The sequence below is a fragment of the Bos indicus genome, chromosome 5, assembly GCF_029378745.1.
Source record: "Bos indicus isolate NIAB-ARS_2022 breed Sahiwal x Tharparkar chromosome 5, NIAB-ARS_B.indTharparkar_mat_pri_1.0, whole genome shotgun sequence".
Lineage (NCBI taxonomy): Eukaryota > Metazoa > Chordata > Mammalia > Artiodactyla > Bovidae > Bos > Bos indicus.
Window position 1 is genome coordinate 23070879 of NC_091764.1, and position 20451 is coordinate 23091329.

The 20451-nt window shown below is 40.9% G+C and overlaps 2 long non-coding RNA genes across 2 annotated transcripts in view; one reads left to right on the top strand and one right to left on the bottom strand.

Moving 5' to 3' along the window:
* Nucleotides 1–20451, bottom strand: part of LOC139182952 (uncharacterized) — a 232703-nt gene that overhangs the window by 24515 nt on the left and 187737 nt on the right. The window lies entirely within an intron of this gene.
* LOC109558976 (uncharacterized) lies at nucleotides 1726–19546 on the top strand. The gene is made up of 3 exons (XR_002180684.2): nucleotides 1726–1852; nucleotides 10280–10414; nucleotides 10653–19546. It is a non-coding gene; the product is annotated as an uncharacterized lncRNA (long non-coding RNA).

Here is a 20451-nt window from a genome sequence, read left to right on the forward strand (position 1 = left end):
AGTCTGATAAAAGGGTCAGAGTCAGAGAAGATGTGTCAGGGAAAGCAGAGGTCAGGGTGATACGAGGAAGTGGCCCTCAGCCAAGAAATGCATGTAGCCTGTAGAATCTGGAAAAGGCATAGAAACAGATTCTTTTCCTAGAGACTCTACAAGAAACATAGCTTGACTCCAGAATTATAAGACAAACAATTCGCGTTACTTCAAGCCACTAATTTTATGACAATGTGTTATAGCAGCAATGGGAAATTAATACCTTAAGTTACAATGAAGCAGGTAAACATGGATAATGGGGCACACAACTAGCATATTCTGCCATGATGTCTTTCTTTTTAAAAATGGAAATATACATCCCAAAGGATATAGGTTAATTATGCTTTACTATACACTTTTGGTTTCAAAAATGGAACTTCAGTCTCAGTTCTAGCTAATTTAAGGTTAGGCAAGAGGAAAACAGGTTTGTTTACAAAATATTTGAATGACTCAGTCCATTCAGGAAGAAGTAAAGGATAGCTTGATATCCATAGGGCCTGTAACCAGGGTCATGTCTGGCATCAGCCACCACCCTCCCCACCCTCTCTTCCCTCTGCTTTTCTCTGTTCCCATTCATTCTCTTTTACTTAAGATGGACCTTATTCATAAGCTGAGGTCAAGGCAGTGATCATCTCTGGGCCATTCGGTTCAACTTAAAGACTCTCACTTGGTCATTCATTCATTAATCAAGTATTTATTGAGCCCCTGCCATGTGCCAGGCCCATTAACAAGACAGACAAGTCCCTGATCACACTCTGGCAGCTGATACAGATAATAAACAAACACCCAGACACGATCCTTAGAGATCGTAACAGGTATGATGATGGAAAGGAGAAGAGAAATGAAACAGTAACTCCAGAGACCACTCTAGACTGGTGGTAGGGAAGGTTTACCTGAGGAGTTGATATCTGAAGCCCCAAAGTTAAATAGTGTACACATAAGCATTACCCAGGGGACAGGAACGACTCCATGATGACTTCCTGAAGCGACCGACAGACGGGAGGCCAGAATACCTGGTGCCAAGTGAGCAGACAAGGGCAGTAAGAAACGAAGCTGGAAGCTAAATCCAATAGAGCCTCTTGGATGTGTCTTGGTTTTCCTAGGAGAGTCCCTGTCACACCTGTTTTCTCACCATAAATATTCAGAGAACCCCAGTTTGGATTATGAATTGCACACTCACTCTACATATGGGCTACAAAAGTCAGGATTAATTTCTAAGAGAAATGGAAAGACATCAAAAAGCTTTAAGTAGGGCAATTCTTTGGTCTGATTGTATTTCGTACAGACTGGATTGTATGAAAACTGGAAACCAGATAATGAGTTAATCAATGCAATAAGTCGAACATGTCTACATTTGGAGCATTGACTTTTTTTTTTTTTCCTTTAGTAAAAGAAATCAATATTGAAATAAAAATAGGTAAAATTTGTGATCGAGCCTAAGGCATAGACAAACCCTCGTCATCCTCATCTAACACTTAGAGCTCAATACCACTGCCCTTTTTGTTTTTCTTTTCATTTCTCTTAAACTCAGAAGCATTTTCTGAGGCAGATCATAGCTCCAGCTTTCTGGGTCTCACGGCAACTTGGCAACACAATGCTTCTAGGCTAAAATCCCAGCTTCCATGGATTCACACAGTTTCAGCCACAAATATTTACCTTGCCTGGCTCCTGGAGCTAATTAAAGGGGCAGGGCTCTGGTCCTCTGGGCTCTCCCTTAAACTGCTGTCAGAGACAGGAGCAGCTGCAGGACAAGAACGGCAGCCCCATAACTCATCTCTGCATCTACACAGCGACTTCCTCACAAATGTCCTCTTCAAATCAGGTAAAGGGGTCGTACCCATGCCCTGCCCTCGCCACTTTCCTACTGGACTTGAAGTCGCACCTCTGTGTAATGATTTCTCCTAGAAACTGAAGTTATCCTTTAGTAACATATCTGTCCTACAGCTGCCTCTGTAAGAGAGAATCTCAGGATCAAATGCTAAGCTTATTATACCAGCTAGAACACAGTGTTTCACTGCATATTTTAATTTTTATCATAAAAATGATACATGCTTACGCTAAAAAAATTCAAAAAGGAAAGGTGGGAATTGAAGAGCAACTTTTTCTTTCTCTCCTCCCTTAGTCCCTGTCACTGACCCAACGAATGCCCTTCCTCTGTCAATCTCGCTATGCATATAAAAGCAGATGGAGAAAAATATATTAGCATTTAAAATAGATCACCCTAAAGGCTTTAAAGTGATTTCATGATAACAAACAAATCTAGATTTGATAAACCATGAAACAGAATCAAATCCCAGTTCCCTGGCAGGAACTGAAGGCTCGGCCCTTCCTGCAAAGTTGAATAGCTGGGTTAATCCTGGTTATGATTCACAACAGATTCAAGAACCCATATTCAACTTGCCAGGCCCAGGTAGAAATTAGAACATGAGGTGAGGTTACAACTCTGAAAACACTCAGAGCTTGAATAGAGGAGAAAAAAAAGACATAGAAAATAGTCCGTCTATTGAGATGAATGGATAAATAAAATGTGATGTATACATATGATGGAATACTATTCAGTTTTAAAAAAAGAAGGAAATCTTATTATTTGCAACAACATGGATAGACCTAGAAGACGTTATGCCAAGTGAATAAGTCAATCATAGTAGGACAAATACCTCCATGATTCTACTTACATTGTCAAACTTATATAAGCAGAAAAAAAAAGTGGAAGTTGCCAGGGGAAGAGGGCAGGGGGAATTGGGGAGAAGTTCAACAGATATAAAGTTACAGTTATAAAAATGAGTAAGTTCTAGAGATCTGGCTGTACAACACACTGCCTATAGGTAACACTATGGAATTGTGCACTGAAAAATTTGCTGAGAGTGAAGATCTAGTTAAGTGTTCTTACAACAAAAACAACAAAAGCAAAGGAACCTAAGGAAGCTTTTGGAGTTATTAAAAACCTTGATTGTGGTGATGGTATCAACAGTCCAGTTCAGTCGCTCGGTCGTGTCTGACTCTCTGCGACCCCATGGACTGCAGCACGCCAGGCCTCTCTGTCCATTGCCAACTCCTGGAGTTTACTCAAACTCATGTCCATTGAGTCGGTGATGCCATCCAGCCATCTCATCCTCTGTCATCCCTTTCTTCTCCTGCCCTCAATCTTTGCCAGCCTCATGGTCTTTTCAAATGAGTCAGTTCTTCCCACCAGGTGGCCAAAGTATTGGAGTTTCAGCTTTAGCATCAGTCCTTCCAATGAATATTCAGGACTGATTTCCTTTAGGATGGACTGCTTGGATCTCCTTGTATTCCAAGGGACTCTCAAGAGTCTTCTCCAACACCATAGTTCAAAAGCATCAATTCTATGGCACTCAGCTTTCTTTATGGTCCAACTCTCACATCCAAACATGACGACTGGAAAAACCATAGCCTTGACTAGATGGACCTTTGTTGGTAAAGTAATGTCTCTGCTTTTTAATATGCTATCTAGGTTGGTCATAACTTTCCTTCCAAGGAGCAAACATCTTTTAATTTCATGGCTGCAGTCACCATCTGCAGTGATTTTGGAGCCCAAGAAAATAAAGTGTCACTGTTTCCACTGTTTCCCCATCTATTTCCCATGAAGTGATGGGACATGATGCCATGATCTTAGTTTTCTGAATGTTGAGCTTTAAGCCAACCTCTTCACTCTCCTCTTTCACTTTCATCAAGAGGCTTTTTAGTTCCTCTTCACTTTCTGCCATAAGGGTGGTGTCATCTGCATATCTGAGGTTATTGATGTTTCTCCCGGCAATCTTGATTCCAGCTTGTGCTTCATCCAGCCCAACATTTCTCATGATGTACTCTACATATAAGTTAAATAAGCAGGGTGACAATATACAGACTCCTTTCCAGATTTGGAACCAGTCTGTTGTTCCATGCCCAGTTCTAACTGTTGCTTCCTGACCTGCATACAGATTTCTCAAGAGGCAGGTCAGGTGGTCTGGTATTCCCATCTCTTTCAGAATTTTCCACAGTTTGTTGTGGTCCACACAGTCAAAGGCTTTGGCAGAGTCAATAAAGCAGAAGTATATGTTTTTCTGGAACTCTCTTGCTTTTTTGATGATCCAGTGGATGTTGGCAATTTGATCTCTGGTTCCTCTGCCTTTTCTAAATCCAGCTTGAACATCTGGAAGTTCATGGTTCACATACTGTTCAAGCCTGGCTTGGAGAATTTTGAGCATTACTTTACTAACAAGTGAGATGAGTGCAATAGTGTGGTAGTTTGAGCATTCTTTGGCATTGCCTTTCTTTGGGATTGGAATGAAAACTGACCTTTTCCAGTCCTGTGGCCACTGCTGACTTTTCCAAATTTGCTGGCATATTGAGTGCAGCACTTTCACAGCATCATCTTTCAGGATTGGAAATAGCTCAACTGGAATTCCATTACCTCCACTAGCTTTGTTCATAGTGATGATTTCTAAGTCCCACTTGACTTCACATTCCAGGATGTCTGGCTCTAGGTGAGTTATCACACCATTGTGATTATCTGGGTCATGAAGATCTTTTTTGTACAGTTCTTCTGTGTATTCTTGCCACCTCTTCTTAATATCTTCTGCTTCTGTTAGGTCCATACCATTTCTGCCCTTTATTGAGCCTATCTTGGCATAAACTGTTCCCTTGGTATATCTAATTTTCTTGAAGAGATCTCTAGTCTTTCCCATTCTAATGTTTTCCTCTATTTCTTTTCATTGATTGCTGAGGAAGGCTTTCTTATCTCCCCTTGCTATTCTTTGGAACTCTGCATTCAGATGCTTATATCTTTCCTTTTCTCCTTTGCCTTTCGTTTCTCTTCTATTCACAGCTATTTGTAAGGCCTCCTCAGACAGCCATTTTGCCTTTTTGCATTTCTTTTCCTTGGGAATGATCTTGATCTTTGCCTCCTGTACAATGTCATGAACATCCATAGTTCTTCAGACACTCTATCATATCTAATCCCTTGAATCTATTTGTCACTTCCACTGTATAAATGTAAGGGATTTGATTTAGGTCATACATGAATGGTCTAGTGGTTTTCCCTACTTCTTCAATTTAAGTCTGAATTTGGCAATAAGGAGTTCATGATCTGAGCCACAGTCAGCTCCGTCTTGTTTTTGCTGACTATATAGAGCTTCTCCATCTTTGGACATGCATATGTCCAATTTTATCAAACTGTATACATTAATGTGTGTCTTTTTGGCATATCAATGATATCTCAATAAAGTTGTAAAAGTAAATAAACAAAAGAAATATCAAGCTCAGGTAACAGGGAGGAGGTATGTTTTTGCCTTTACCAAGAGAATTTGGGAAAGATTCCCATTCCCAATTACTCCCTGCAACAGACAACCTACATCAACTAGACAAAATAGTATTCAACATTCTGAATAATTTCATGTTTTACAAAATAAATGCGTACAAAATAAAGTCCATTCCCGCTTACTTATATTTCTTATTTTCTTAAAAAATGTGAAGCAGTATTAAATTTTAACAAATGATTTTTGTTGCCTCTTTTAAGATAATTATGTGCTTTTTCTCTTACAATTTGTTAATGTGGTAAATCTTACTAATAGATTTTCCTAACATTAGACCATCCTTGTTTTCGGGGGGATAAACCCAATTTGGTCATACTGTATTATTAGCTTTGTGGGGTTTTGTTTTGTTCTGTTAATTTTTTAAAGCAATTTTTGGTGGCCCCATCATGGTGTGTAGGATCTTATTTCTCTGACCAGGGAACTGAACCCACAACCTCCGAAATGGAAGCACAGAATGTTAACCACTGGAATGCCAGGGAAGTCCCTGGTTTTGTGTTTTTTGTTTGTTTTGGTTTGTCTTTTCCCAAATTTTATTTATACCTTTATATTTAGAAATGAAGCTGGTTTAAAATTTTTCCCTATTATTTTTGTCTTATTTTGGATTCAAGTTTTTGCCAATCTAATAAAATGAGTTTTGGGGTTCTTTTCATACTCTATATCTGTGGAACAGTTTATAGAGATTGGAACTCTATACTCCTTAGAAATTTGGTAAGACTCACTTGTAAGAAACTACTCATACCTTAATAAGCAATTTGTACAGATTTAATCAGGGATTTAATGTCTTTCAAAGTCATAGGATTTAGGTCATTTATTTCTTCTTGAATCAGTTTTAACTGATCATAGTTTTTCTAGAAAATTGACTATTTTGCATATTCCAGTTAATCAACATAAAGTTGTACATGGTTTTTCCTTGTTACCTGTCTTAATTTCTGGTATATTTGTGATTCTACTGCTTTCCAGTTTCTAATTTCAATATTGTTTTGGATATCTTTTGTATGTAAAGCCACACCGAAACTGGCCATATGGAGGCCCAGTTTTAAATGTGTTGTTATAGCCAATGCTTACAATAGTCCAGAGTTTGAAGTTGGAATAGAAATAGAAATGCCACTAGAACTGCTCCTTTATAACTTCTGTCTCTAACTCCTCCCACTTGAGTCACATAACCTGCATGCCTGTACATACCCCTTAGAAATTTGTTCTTTTAAGGAAATGCAAAGTGGTGGTGTTCTATTTTCTCTAATTGCTCAGCCCATTCAAAAACCAGAAGACAATAAGACAAAAACAGAAGACGATAAAATATGTCTTCTGCAGTTTCAGTATCCTCAGTTTTTCTAATAGTTACTCAAATACCCTGGATCCCAAGCTCCTCACCAGCTCTCTCCTAGTGATCCAGCCCAGTACCCCAGCATCTTAACCAAGTAGGATGAGTCCAGTAGATTGGACCCTTCCATGAGTGTTTCCTAAAATTCCTAAAATTCATTGACTTCTGCTTGCTCCATCACGTTATTGACTCACATTAATTTTGCAGTCAACCAAACATTTGGGTCTTTTTCGCATATGCTATTGAGGGCTCTTTATTCCCAAGCATATAAGAGAAGGACTTCTTGATTATGTAATTCCCTAGTCTATAGACTTACAGAGAGAATTTGAAACATGTCTGGGCTGTAATCAAGCATCCTCATAGGTGAGAACAGAGGAGCAAGCAAGCAGTTCTGCACTCAGCAATCTAGAGGAAGAGCTCTTTGTCTATAATGGAAGACATGTCAGCTGGGTCCTACCACAGTCCAATTGCCAAGAACAGGACAGGAAAAAGAATGACTACTTATTGAGAACCTAGAGTATCAAATCTATGTTAGGTGCTTTGTATATGTTATCTCACATAGAAAGCTTTAGTTCACAAAACAACAGTAGATCAAGGTGTAGCATGAGTAAATAAAGATTCAAGTAAGCAAATGCCAGATAAAATGATCCCCGTTTTATTTATGAGGAAACCAATGCTAGGAGCATGATTTGCCCAAAATGACACAACCAAAAGGCAATGGGACCTTGTTTGACTTTAAAATTCATGTAATGTCTTCTACATTGTGAACAGATGCAGTGCGGGGAGCAAGGGCACTTATGCGATGCTTAACAAAGGATTATTTTCACCTACATTAACTCGACTTGATCTTCATAACAACTTCATGTGATAGGTAGAGCATGTGATACAATCTTTATTTCACGGGTAAAGATATCAGTGCTCAGAGAATCAAGTGGCCTACCCAAGGTCACCCAGCTTGACGATGAGGTTGCAGAGCAGACCTTGACCCCAGGCTCTCTGACAACAAGCACAGTGCAAACACCTCTCTGGGCAGCTGGCATGGGGAAGGAGGGCAGCAGGGAATGGGGCAAGTGCTGATGACCAATGTGGAAGTGGGGATGGGGAAAGCTCAAACTCCAACCTTACCAAGAAACTACTATGCTCTGTTATTATTTTTGAATTATCTTGAGCCTTCAAGAGACACAGAAGAAAGAAAGGTCAAGTGACCTTTCTTTCTCTGCCCAAAAAGCAGAACAGCCTAGGATAGATAACTTCATGGTTTCTTCCATGTGAGAGTGAGGCTGCCTTTGCCATCAATGACACTGGTGCAGTAGATTCTTGTGGAGAAGGAAGCTGAAAGGCCAGAGCCCAGCGAACATATTGGCCTTTGATTTCTTCAGTAAAGTCAGAATCTTTAAAAAAAGAAAAATATTGAAAATGAATCAGATGTGTTCATGTCCTAATCCATTGAAGACAGATAGATTTAACATCAGTTAGATATCCATAGAACATTTGATTTACCAGTTATTTCAGTTCAGTTCAGTCAATTAGTCATGTCCGACTTTTTGCGACCCCATGGACTGCAGCACGCTGGGCCTCCCTGTCCATCACCAACTCCCAGAGCTTGTTCAGATCATGTCTGTTGAGTTGGTGATGCCATCCAACCATCTTATCCTCTATCATCCCCTTCTCCTGCCTTCAATCTTTCCCAGCATCAGGGTCTTTTCAAATGAGTCAGCTCTTCACATCAGGTGGCCAAAGTACCGGAGCTTGAACTTTAGCATCAGTCCTTTCAATGAATGTTCAGGACTGATTTCCTTTAGGATTGTCAGGTTTGATCTCCTTGCAGTCCAAGGGAATCTCAAGAGTCTTTTCCAACACCACAGTTTGAAAACATCAATTCTTTGGTGCTCAACTTTCTTTATGGTCCAACTCTCACATCCATACACAACTATAACTTTGACTAGATGGACTTTTGTTGGTAGAGTAATGTCTCTGCTTTTTCGTATGCTGTCTAGGTTTGTAATAACTTTTCTTCTAAGGAGCAAGTATCTTTTAATTTCTGGTGACTGCAATGCAGTGATTTTGAAGCCCAAGAAAATAGTCTGTCAGTTTCCATTGTTTCTCCATCTATTTGCCATGAAGTGATGGGACCGGATGCCATGATCTTGGTTTTCTGAATGTTGAGTTTTAAGCCAACTTTTTCACTCTCCTCTTTCACTTTCATCAAGAGGCTCTTTAATTTCTTTTCACTTTCTGCCATAAGGGTGGTGTCATCTGCATATCTGAGGTTATTGATATTTTTCCCTGCAATCTTGATTCCAGTTTGCAGAAAAAAAAAAAAAAAGTTATTTAAACTTCACTTAAGTCAAGTACCTGCTTATTCAGGCCTGCAAAATAAAGGCTTTTCCCACAATTTGCAGGCTGATTACTGGTTCACATATAGACCAAACTGAAAGCAAATCACCTCATAAGGGAAAGTCTCTTTTTTGTGATGTCAACAATGCAGTTCTATTACTCTCTTTCAAGCCTGACTGAGAAACTTTCTCCTGGAGAATAGGAAATGACTGTGGGGAGTCTATATGTCCTCAACAAGCAAGCCAGCATTCTTCACCTCTCAACAAGTGGTAGACATATGCTTTCACCATGGCACTCAAGTAAGATCCTCAGAATGTATCCCTGCAACCAAGACATTAAGAAATCTGGGAGCAGACTTTGAGCTTTTCCAGGGCCTTCCAAGCCTGCCTGTGGCTCAAATTCACCACCCAAGCACCTTAAAAGAATATACATATGCCTGGACTCCTCCCAGAAAGGATTCTGCTACAGAGAAATGTGTTTAAACTACACAATGAGGATGCCATATCAGCATTTCAGCAAAATCCAGACTAAAAAAAAGATGAAGGGAGAACTTGTACATTGAAAGAAAATAAGACATACTGCTACCAATGTGATGTTTGAACTTAGCTGATTCCCATTTCAAATGAACACAAGGTAAAATCAACAAAACAAAAGAAAATTTGGGCCATTTGACAGACAATTCAAGTTTTGAACACTGATTGGATATATGATTTATTACTCTTTCTCTTGAGATATAATGATAATATTGTGGTTGTTTTTAAAAAAAATACTTTACATTGTAAAGATAAAATAATATGTTCTTTAGAATTTGCTTCAAATAAGGGAGGAGTGAGTAGAACTATAGATGAAGCAGGACTGGTCATTAATTCATAATTAACTGCTCATTTTCATGAGGATAAAGGAGGTTCACTATGCTTTTTGGTCTATTTCAGTACATTTTTGAAATTTTCCATAATAAAAATGTAATCTCCCAGGTTTGTGAGCTGTTCTATTTCTTCTCACACACAGCTTAACACACATATATAGTGGGCCACCCTGTTCTAATGTGAATTCAGTGTTTACTCCCCAGAACAGAAGAAAAGGGAAGTGGGAGTAGGGCACTTTTGTACTGGGCACAAACACAAGCTCCAGACTTTCACGTAAGGTTTTTCCTAGTTGTAGACTGAGGTATGTAGAAGAGCTGTTGCTCCATCAAATCAGTCTGGTTACCTCTAAAAGACTAGCTTCCTCTTCTTCTGAACTACAGCAGTCTGGTGCTTTTTCTTTTCTTTTTTTTCAGGTAAGAAGGGGAGTTATTCAGATTCAGGGAGAAGCACACTCCACAGACAGAAGTGGGCCTTCGCGGAGGACGAGCGCTGTATTTTTTCTTCATAAACTGCCATGCCTACAGGACTACATGCGTGTGCACTTGTGTGTGAGTACTTTGGGTGGCCAAGTACCTTTGTGTGGGTTGTGCACTGCACAAGAGTATCACATATAAGGGGACACCCTTCATATCGTCAACATTGTGGATTTATATTCTTATTATGACAACTATCTTGCAGATGGTAATAAAATTTTCTAACAAAATCAGTACATTTGATAACAGCCCCAAATTTCCAACAGATGGAAACAAAATTGTCTTACAGCAGGTACATCTTTTCTAATTACAGACTCACTGTATGGGCTAGCAGTGGACTTGAACTGCTTGACTTCCTGACTTTGAATTCCTCTCCCACAAACCACCCACTGACTTTACAATCTTCACAAGTTACTGAATAGCCATGAGCCCAAGCTTCTTCATCTGTAAAATGGGATGATTACATTAGGAGCATTGTTCAAAGCATTAAATGTATGTGAAACAGTGTCTGGCACATAGGACACCCTTCATAAGTATTAAAGATCAGCTACTATCATTTTATTCATACTTACTCTAATTTCATGGGTGTAAACGTGTATAGGCATGTCTATTGTGTCATTCATAAACTCAATGAATAAATTGCTTCAATGGACTTCAGAAAGACTATATCCACAATTTCACTAACCTATTTTTAAATAAGGACATTTTCTCAAACCATCAAGTTTTCAAAAATGCCATAAAGCTCAAGGTCCAGGATGGCAATCAGAGTTTATAAGCCTCTCTGCACACAGGAGCTATGTGTATATGCTGATCAGGAGCTCTCAGAAGAAAAAGTCTGGGGTTTTTCCATCCTTCTAACTACTTGACCAGTAAGCCAGCAATGGGAAAAATTCCAGTGGGAGTTGCCAGCCACAAAAGGGGTATTACCCCATAGGCAGAATAGAGTCAAAATGCTTCAAGAGGTTAAAAGTCTATTTTTAAAAGGAAAGAACACGGAGTATGTCTTTAACTTGGTGTTAAAAATAAACTCAGCTGCCTCCTGTACACTCCCCACCTCCTCCCACTGTCCTCCCATACCCTGCACTGCCCGGTATGAAAGACGGAGCTTGTGTTTCATTGTTTCTTCTCATGAGTTTTTCTTTCATTTCCGCCCCCCCACTCCCAATTCTTAGCCAAACATGGGCTACTTGATTTTCAGTTCAACAAAATAAGTCTCATTCTCTCTCCAAATTTCCTCAGGAACAATCCACCCCCTGCCCCTTCCCCCCAAGAAAGTACACTGGATTATAATTCAGAATTAACCATGTGAGGGGCTGAGGAGAAACTCCACACACAATTAGCAAAATGGAGTCCTGCCAGCTCTCCCCTAAGCCTGGCAAGTGTCTACAGGGCAGGAGTGTCATTGGTGGGTCATTTAGACAAGAGGGCCCTATGCTGAACACTGTTTAATACTGGAGTTTTAGCACAGACTTTTCCTGAGACATGGTTATCCGTGCAAACACTGCTTTGCTGAGTTGGTTTCAATAAATTCCATTTAATAACCACAGAAATCCTATAGATCAGATGTGCCAGTTTTTGTTTTTGTTTTTCCATAAAAGATGTAATCAATACAGCAGAAAAGCTGCTATCTAGAATGAACAATCTGGATTTCTTATTGCCTGTAGATGGTAGACAGATTTCAAGACCCGAGTGGGAGGCAAAAGTGTTGGAGAACACAGAGACACAGGTCTGGGTACTGTACTGTCACTGTGGAGGGGAGGCTGACAGATGAAGGGATCGCTGCAAACTTGTTTAACTAAAAAAGATTTAGGGGGAAAAAAAAAAAAGACAGCCCATAGTCATGGGAAAAGCAACAGAATTCATTTTAGGAAATAATGTTAGAGTCTCAGCTCAGTCTCCAACCTGAAGGGTTGCCTCAAAAGCCTCTCTGCAACTTCCTTTTCACAAAATGAGATCCCCGCCTTCTTAGATCTATTCTTTAATAGAAACATACAACTGTTAAATTACCTATAATTGATACAAATAAAATATGTACTAAGGATGTAATGTACAACATGATTAATGTAATTAACACTGCTGTATGTTATATATGAAAGTTGTTAGAGAGTAAATCCTAAGATCTCTCATCACAAGGAAAAAATTTTTTTTCTTTCTTTTATTTTGAATCTACATGAGATGATGAATGTTCACTAAGTTTACTATGGTAATCATTTTATGATGTGCGTAAGTTATTTCACTGAACATCTTAAATTTATACAATTCTATATGTCAATTATATCTCAATAAAACCGAAAGAAAAAATTAAAAAATGAAAAATATTATATTAGAAAATTTAAAGTCTAAAAATCCCAGTACAAAGATACCCTTCTGCAAACATTGTTCAAATTTAATGAAGTGATTTTGATGTATGTCTGGAAAGTTAGAAGGGAAATTTCATCAATGAAGGTGGCGTTTGAGCCATTGTTGTCCATTTTTCACAAAAGGAAAGCACTCTAGTGCAACAGCATACCTGGGGCGCTAGCAGTAACCACGCATGCCTTGAAAACAGGGCAAGGCCAGGGTCCTCAGCCTCTAGGGCACTACAGGCTCTTGGGAAGGGTCTTCTCTCCATGTGCTCAAGACTGGTCTAAGAACCAACAAAGACTTTGTTTTCACGGGATGTCTATGCACCTTTTCTTCAAATATATATAGACTGGTTGTGATTAGTCAAATACAATTCAGTTCAGTTCAGTCGTTCAGTCACGTCTGACTCCTTGCCACCCCATGGACTGCAGCACGCCAGGCTTCCCTGTCCATCACCAACTCTCAGAGCCTGCTCAAACTCATGTCCATCAAGTCACTGATGCCATCCAACCATCTCATCCTCTGTTGTCCCCTTCTCCTCTTGCCTTCAATCTTTCTCAGCATTAGGGTCTTTTCCAATGAGTCAGTTCTTCGCATCAGGTAGCCAAATGTATTAATTTTATTTTTATATATGCATTAATAAAATATAAATTCATTTTTAAACAAATTCAAAATCAGTCTGATTTTTAATATATAATTCTTTGTCTTTTTTTTAGCACTGACCATCACAGAGTTATTTGTATTCATCTACTTGCTTGAATTAGTCCCTTTTCCTTGATCTCTCTACTATATGCTGTGCTGTGTTGTGCTGTGCTTTGTCATTCAATTGTGTCCGACTCTTCGTGACCCCATGGACTGTAGACTGCCAGGCTCCTCTGTCGATGGAATTCTCCAGGCAAGAATACTAGAGTGGGTTGCCATGCCCTCTGCCGGGGGATCTGCCCAACCCAGGGATCAAACCCAGGTCTCTTGCATTGCAGGCAGATTCTTTACTGTCTGAGCCACCAGGGAAGCCCAAGAATACTGGAGTGGGTAGCCTATCCCTTCTCCAGGGGATCTTCCTGACCCAGGAGTCGAACCGGGTCTCCTGCATTGCGGGTGGCTTCTTTACCAGCTGAGCTACCAGGGAAGCCCCTCTCTTTTGTATACCGTGCCTATATTTTACAAGAGCAAAAGCCAAAATACAACAAATGTAATAGCTAGGAATGAGTTTAACAAGCCAATATTAAGACATCCAGACTGCCTTGTCTCTGGTACCTCTCATTCTGGCAAACACTATTTCTTCAGTCACTTACTATCATTTCTGATGACTCAATTATTTTTTTAAATGAGTATCTGATTTTATTTGTATGTGTTTTTGAGACATAACTGACATATAACATTATGTTCATTTTAGGTGTACATAATGATATTTGTATATATTACAAAATGATTACCACAATAAATCTAGTTAACAGCCATCCCCACACATCATTACAAATATTTTTTCTAGCGATGAGACTTTTAAGATTTACTCTCTCTTGTCTATGGGGTCGCACAGAGTCGGAAACAACTGAAGTGACTTAGCAGTAGCAGTAGCAACTTTCACATATACAATTTGAAAGTTAACCATATGGGTTGACTGTTAACCATAGTCACCATGCTATACTCCACATCCCTAGGAATTATTTATCTTATGACTGGAAGTTTTTTACCTTTGACCCTTTTCACCCATTTTACTCACCTCTCATCCTCGGCCTCAGGCAACCACTCAACATATATTTCTTAATCAGTTAATTCTAAAATTACAAATCTCTCAGCTAGAAGCCACACATTTTTAATATTTAGCTTTTTGCCTTTAAAAAGTAAAAGTGAAAGTCACTCAGTTGTGTCCAACTCTTTGCAACCCCATGGACTATACAGTCCATGGAATTCTCTAGGCCAGGATACTGGAGTGGGTAGCCTTTCCCTTCTCCAGGGGATCTTTCCAACCCAGGGATCTAACCCAGGTCTCCCGCATTCCAGTCAGATTCTTTCCCATCTGAGCCACAAGAGAAGCCCAGGCTTCTGCTAAATTCATTCATTCTAGAAATTAATGGGACATTGATGCATGTCAGTAATTTAAAGTTCTCAGCTAAAACTGAAGAGAGGAATCAAGTCTATGATAAAAAACATTTGAGTTGGTGACTATTTATTTATGTTGTTCCTGAAGGACTAGGGGTGGCTTACAAAGATGCAATTATGCAATTACAAAGAAGAAAGATACATTCAGCAATATACAAGCCATCAAACATAAGTTGAAGAAAAGAAGACAAAGAAAATGGGATAGAAAATGAGTTGCGGTGGTGAGATTAGGACTTGAAAGGTGGGCTGTGAAATCCTACAGGCCTCCAAGAGCTGAAAGGCCAGTCCAGGCTCTGCCCTTTGTAAGCAGCCAAAGGAAAAAGGAAACCATCAGTAAGCACATAATTTATATTATTTGTTTGATAAAAACACAAGGGTTTCTCACAAGAAGCCCAACTCTTTCAACTGGTGAGATGACCAGCTTCAAGAAAGGGCAACATCCCCAAAGCATACTTGTTGCAAATAAATAAAAAAGTTAGTTTTAGTCCATGTCCTCGGGCCAAAATTCATCGGTAATTAATTTGTCACAGCCTTTCCAACACTTAGTAATGTCTGACTCTTTGTGCCCCCATGGACTGTAGCCTGGCTCCTCTGTCCATGGGTTTCTCCAGGCAAGAATACTAGAGTGGGTTGCCATGCCCTCCTCCAGAGGATCTTCCCAGCCCAGGGATCGAACCCAGGTCTCCTGCATTGCAAGTGGATTCTTTACCATCTGAGCCACCAGGGAAGCCCAACACTTAGTGTGAATTATCTTTGCCGTCTTCTCTATGTAGGGAAACAGGCAGAGCAGTTTGCTCCCAGTGCATACCAACTCAATTACTGAATTAAAAACAGAAATAATTTGTCCTAGAGAGGTGAAACTCTCAGTCCCACCTTACTTTCAGATGGGCAGTTCTCAGATTTTGATCTGTAAATGGCCTCAAGAATTTCCTAATGAACTTTTACCCTGTTCATTTTCTCTAAATGGCCTCAAGAGTTTCCAATGGTGAGCTTTTACCCAGTTCACTTTCTCTTACATCCTCCCACTGTGGTCTTCTCCACCCTAACTCAGCTTTGGTCACTCAGAGTACTCATATAGCACTTCCTCGTGTGCCATACGGAAATTATAATTGTGAAATTAAATGAATGAATACAGCTAAACTGTTTGACTGGACTGTGACTGATACACTTTGTGCTTCAACTTCTTGGTCTGCTAGAAGGAAATTATAATTGCACCTCAGGGGGTTGTTGTGAAACTAAATGAGTGAATGTATTTAAAATGCTCAGAACAGAGCCTGGCACATGGTAAGTGTCAGCTGCTCTGGAACACACAGCCAAGGTGCCAAAATCCCTTTCAAGGACCTCAGGGAAGAGACCCCAAGGCTTTAAAGATTGAGCAGGTGTAAACCAGCTAGAGAGAAGGGGGAGAGTGCTCCAGGCAAAGGGATCAGGCAGCTCAGAGGCTGAGAGGTGAAAGAGAGCAGATGTCTTTCCAAAAGCCAGAAAAGGGAAGATGTTCAGAAAGACTAGATCATGTGGACAACACAAGGGGAGGAGAGGGAGTATGGGGAGAAGGATGAGGCTGGAGAGAACAGAGCCCAGGGTGGGGCTTTAAAGACATGCTGCGTGCGAGCTTAGTCTCTCAGTCAGTTCAGTTCAGTCACTCAGTTGTGTCTGACTCTTTGCAACCTCATGAATCGCAGCACGCCAGGCCTCCCTGTCCATCACCAATTCCTGGAGTTCACTCAAACTCATGTCCATCGAGTCGGTGATGCCATCCAGCCATCTCATCCATTCCCTTCTCCTCCTGCCCCCAATCCCTCCCAGCATCAGAGTCTTTTCCAACGAGTCAACTCTTCGCATGGGGTGGCCAAAGTATTGGAGTTTCAGCTTTAGCATCAGTCCTTCCAATGAACACCCAGGACTGATCTCCTTTAGAATGGACTGGTTAGATCTCCTTGCAGTCCAAGGGACTCTCAAGAGTCTTCTCCAACACCACAGTTCAAAAGCATCAATTCTTCGGCGCTCAGCTTTCTTCACAGTCCAACTCTCACATCCATACATGACCACAGGAAAAACCATAGTCTTGACTAGATGGACCTTTGTTGGCAAAGTAATGTCTCTGCTTTTCAATATGCTATCTAGGTTGGTCATAACTTTCCTTCCAAGGAGTAAGTGCCTTTTAATTTCATGGCTGCAATCACCATCTGCAGTGATTTTGGAGCCCAGAAAAATAAAGTCTGACACTGTTTCCACTGTTTCCCCATCTATTTCCCATGAAGTGATGGGACCAGATGCCATGATCTTCATTTTCTGAATGTTGAGCTTCAGCCAACTTTTTCACTCTCCTCTTTCGCTTTCATCAAGAGGCTTTTTAGTTCCTCTTCACTTTCTGCCATAAGGGTGGTATCATTTGCATATCTGAGGTTATTGATGTTTCTCCCAGCAATCTTGATTCCAGCTTGTGCTTCTTCCAGCCCAGCGTTTCTCATGATGTACTCTGCATAGAAGTTAAATAAGCAGGGTGACAATATACAGCCTTGACGTACTCCTTTTCCTATTTGGAACCAGTCTGTTGTTCCATATCCAGTTCTAACTGTTGCTTCCTGACCTGCATATAGGTTTCTGAAGAGGCAGGTCAGGTGGTCTGGTATTCCCATCTCTTTCAGAATTTTCCACAGCTTACTGTGATCCACAAAGTCAAAGGCTTTGGCATAGTCAATAAAGCAGAAATAGATGTTTTTCTGGAACTCTCTTGCTTTTTCGATGATCCAGTGGATGTTGGCAATTTGATCTCTGGTTCCTCTGCCTTTTCTAAATCCAGCTTGAACATCTGGAAGTTCACGGTTCATGTATTGCTGAAACCTGGCTTGGAGAATTTTGAGCATTACTTCACTAACGTGTGAGATGAGTGCTGGCTGTTCATTGGAAGGACTGATGCTAAAGCTGAAACTCCAGTACTTTGGCCACCTCATGTGAAGAGTTGACTCATTGGAAAAGACTCTGATGCTGGGAGGGATTGGGGGAAGGAGGAAAAGGGGACGACAGAGGATGAGATGGCTGGATGGCATCACCGACTCGATGGACATGAGTTTGAGTGAACTCCAGGAGTCGGTGATGGACAGGAACGCCTGGCTTGCTGTGATTCATGGGGTCACAAAGAGTCAGACATGACTGAACTGAACTGAAATGAGTGCAATTGTGAGGTAGTCTGAGCATTCTTTGGCATTGCCTTTCTTTGGGATTGGAATGAAAACTGACCTTTTCCAGTCCTGCGGCCACTGCTGAGTTTTCCAAATTTGCTGGCATATGGAGTGCAGCACTTTTATAGCATCATCTTTCAGGATTTGAAATAGCTCAACTGGAATTCCATCACCTCCACTAGCTTTGTTCATAGTGATGCTTTCTAAGTCCTACTTGACTTTACATTCTAGGATGCCTGGCTCTAGGTGAGTGATCACACCATCATGATTATGTCATGTCCAATTCTTTGTAATCCCATGGACTCTAGCCCACCAGTTTCCTCTTTACATGGGATTTTCAAGTAAGATTACAGGAGTCAGTTGTCATTTCCTTCTCCAGGGGATCTTCCTGACCCAGGGGTCAAACCTGCATCACCTGTAATGCAGGCAGATTCTTTACCTGCTGAGCCATCAGGGAAACCCTAAGACATGTTGCTGCCACTAAGTCGCTTCAGTCATGTCCAACTCTGTGTGACCCCATAGATGGCAGCCCACCAGGCTCCCCTGTCCCTGGGATTCTCCAGGCAAGAACACTGGAGTGGGTTGCCATTTCCTTCTCCAATGCATGAAAGTGAAAAGTAAAAGTGAAGTCGCTCAGTTGTGTCCAACTCTTTACGACCCCATGGACTGTAGCCCAGCAGGCTCCTCCATCCATGGGATTTTCCAGGCAAGAATACTGGAGTGGGTTGCCATTTCTTTCTCCATAAGATATGTTGAAAAGTGTTAAATTAGTTAAACTCAAGAGTCTGTTAGACTGAGGTAGCTCTAAAGTTGGTTGATCTACACAAGCAAACCAAAAATCTAAGTTTGAAAATTTCTCAAGGTTAAGAAATCCAAACCTAAGGAGGACTACTCACAAACAGCCAGTAAGACTTTAAGCTGTGGTCAATGACAGAATCTCCTTTCCTTGCTTCCACACTTTCACAATAGGTCTTTCCCCTGGCTCCTGTCCGCAGAGCACTCCTAACCACTTCTGGTTTGGAATGGCCCAATTCAAATTGATTTTTTTCTCAAATAAACTCTAAAACTCTTTAATATGCCTCACTTTATCCTTTAACAGGAGTTTAGGCTTTGACCTAGGACGGTAGGATACAATTCAAGCATTTTATTTAGCAGAGTGGCAACACTTAATTTATGTTTCAGAGATTTCTTTTGTTGCAACATGGGACGTATATGGGGTGGGAAGGAGAAAAGAAAGAAAGGCAGAAAGGGCCATTAGGCCATTGCATATGTCCAGGAAAGTGGCAATATCTTGGACTAAGGTGGTGACAGTAAGGACGAAGAGAAACAGAAATTTATTCTGGAGGCAAAAATGATAGGTGTGGCACTGGACTACATATGGGAGGCCAGCAAGAACGAGGCTTCAGAAATGATTGCCTGGGGGCCTTCCCTGGTAGTCCAGTGGTTGAGACTTCACCTTCCCGTGCAGGGCGTGTGGGTCTGATCCCTGATGAGGTTGCTAAGATCCCACATACCTGGGGACCAGAAAGACAAAACATAAAACCACCAATATTATAACAAATTCAATAAAGAATTTTTTTTTTTTAATACAGGAAAAAAAATGCTGCACAGGTTTCTGACCTGGGTAAATGTTCCACAGCAAGCAGAAGGCAGAGTCATTCAAAGTGTAGGCTCCGGGGACTTCCCTGGTAGTCCAGTGATCAAGACTCCGTGTTGCCACTGCAGGGGGCACGAGTTCAATCCCTGGTTGATGAGCTAAGATCCTGCAGGCCACTCAGCCAACACAAAGCAAACAAAAAGTGTGGCCCTGTCTACCCAGTCTACATTCAAACCCCAGCTCTACTCATGATGAACTCTTGAACCTGGGGCAAAGCACTGGATTACTTTTTACTTCTGATATGTGAAATGGCAACAATAGCTGTACCTTCTGTATCAGGCTCTTCAAAGGTGAAATGAGGTAAAGTGCATTAAATGCTTGGAACCAACCGAGCCTGGAATACCGTGAGCAGAGTCAACCTTGTCCCAGAGACAAGGATCTTGGAGGAAAACACAGATGGGGTGGGAGCACTGTGAACTCAGATCAAATATGTTGAGTTTGAGACATCTAAGGAAGCAGAGAAAGAGGCCTGGGCTAGAGACGTATATTTAATTTTAGACCCATCACAACATGACAACTGGAGCCATGAGAATGGACAAGGTTGTCCAAAGACTGTAGGTAAAGACTGAGAACAGATAAAAGATACGGTAAACCCAAGGGATGTCAACATTTAAGTTGCCAGTTTTGGGAAGAGAGGCTAAGGAAGAAAGCAGAGAAAAGCAGTCAGAAAAGTCAGAAGGGAGCCTGAAGTGGCTCATTGTGAGGGGAGAACAAAGACTGTAAGAATAGCAGGAGCTGGATTGAGTTATTGATGTGACTTCAGCTCTCCCCTCATCATCCTCTCCAGCCAGGGGCCTTGTGACATGGCAGCAAGAAGCTTGTCTGAA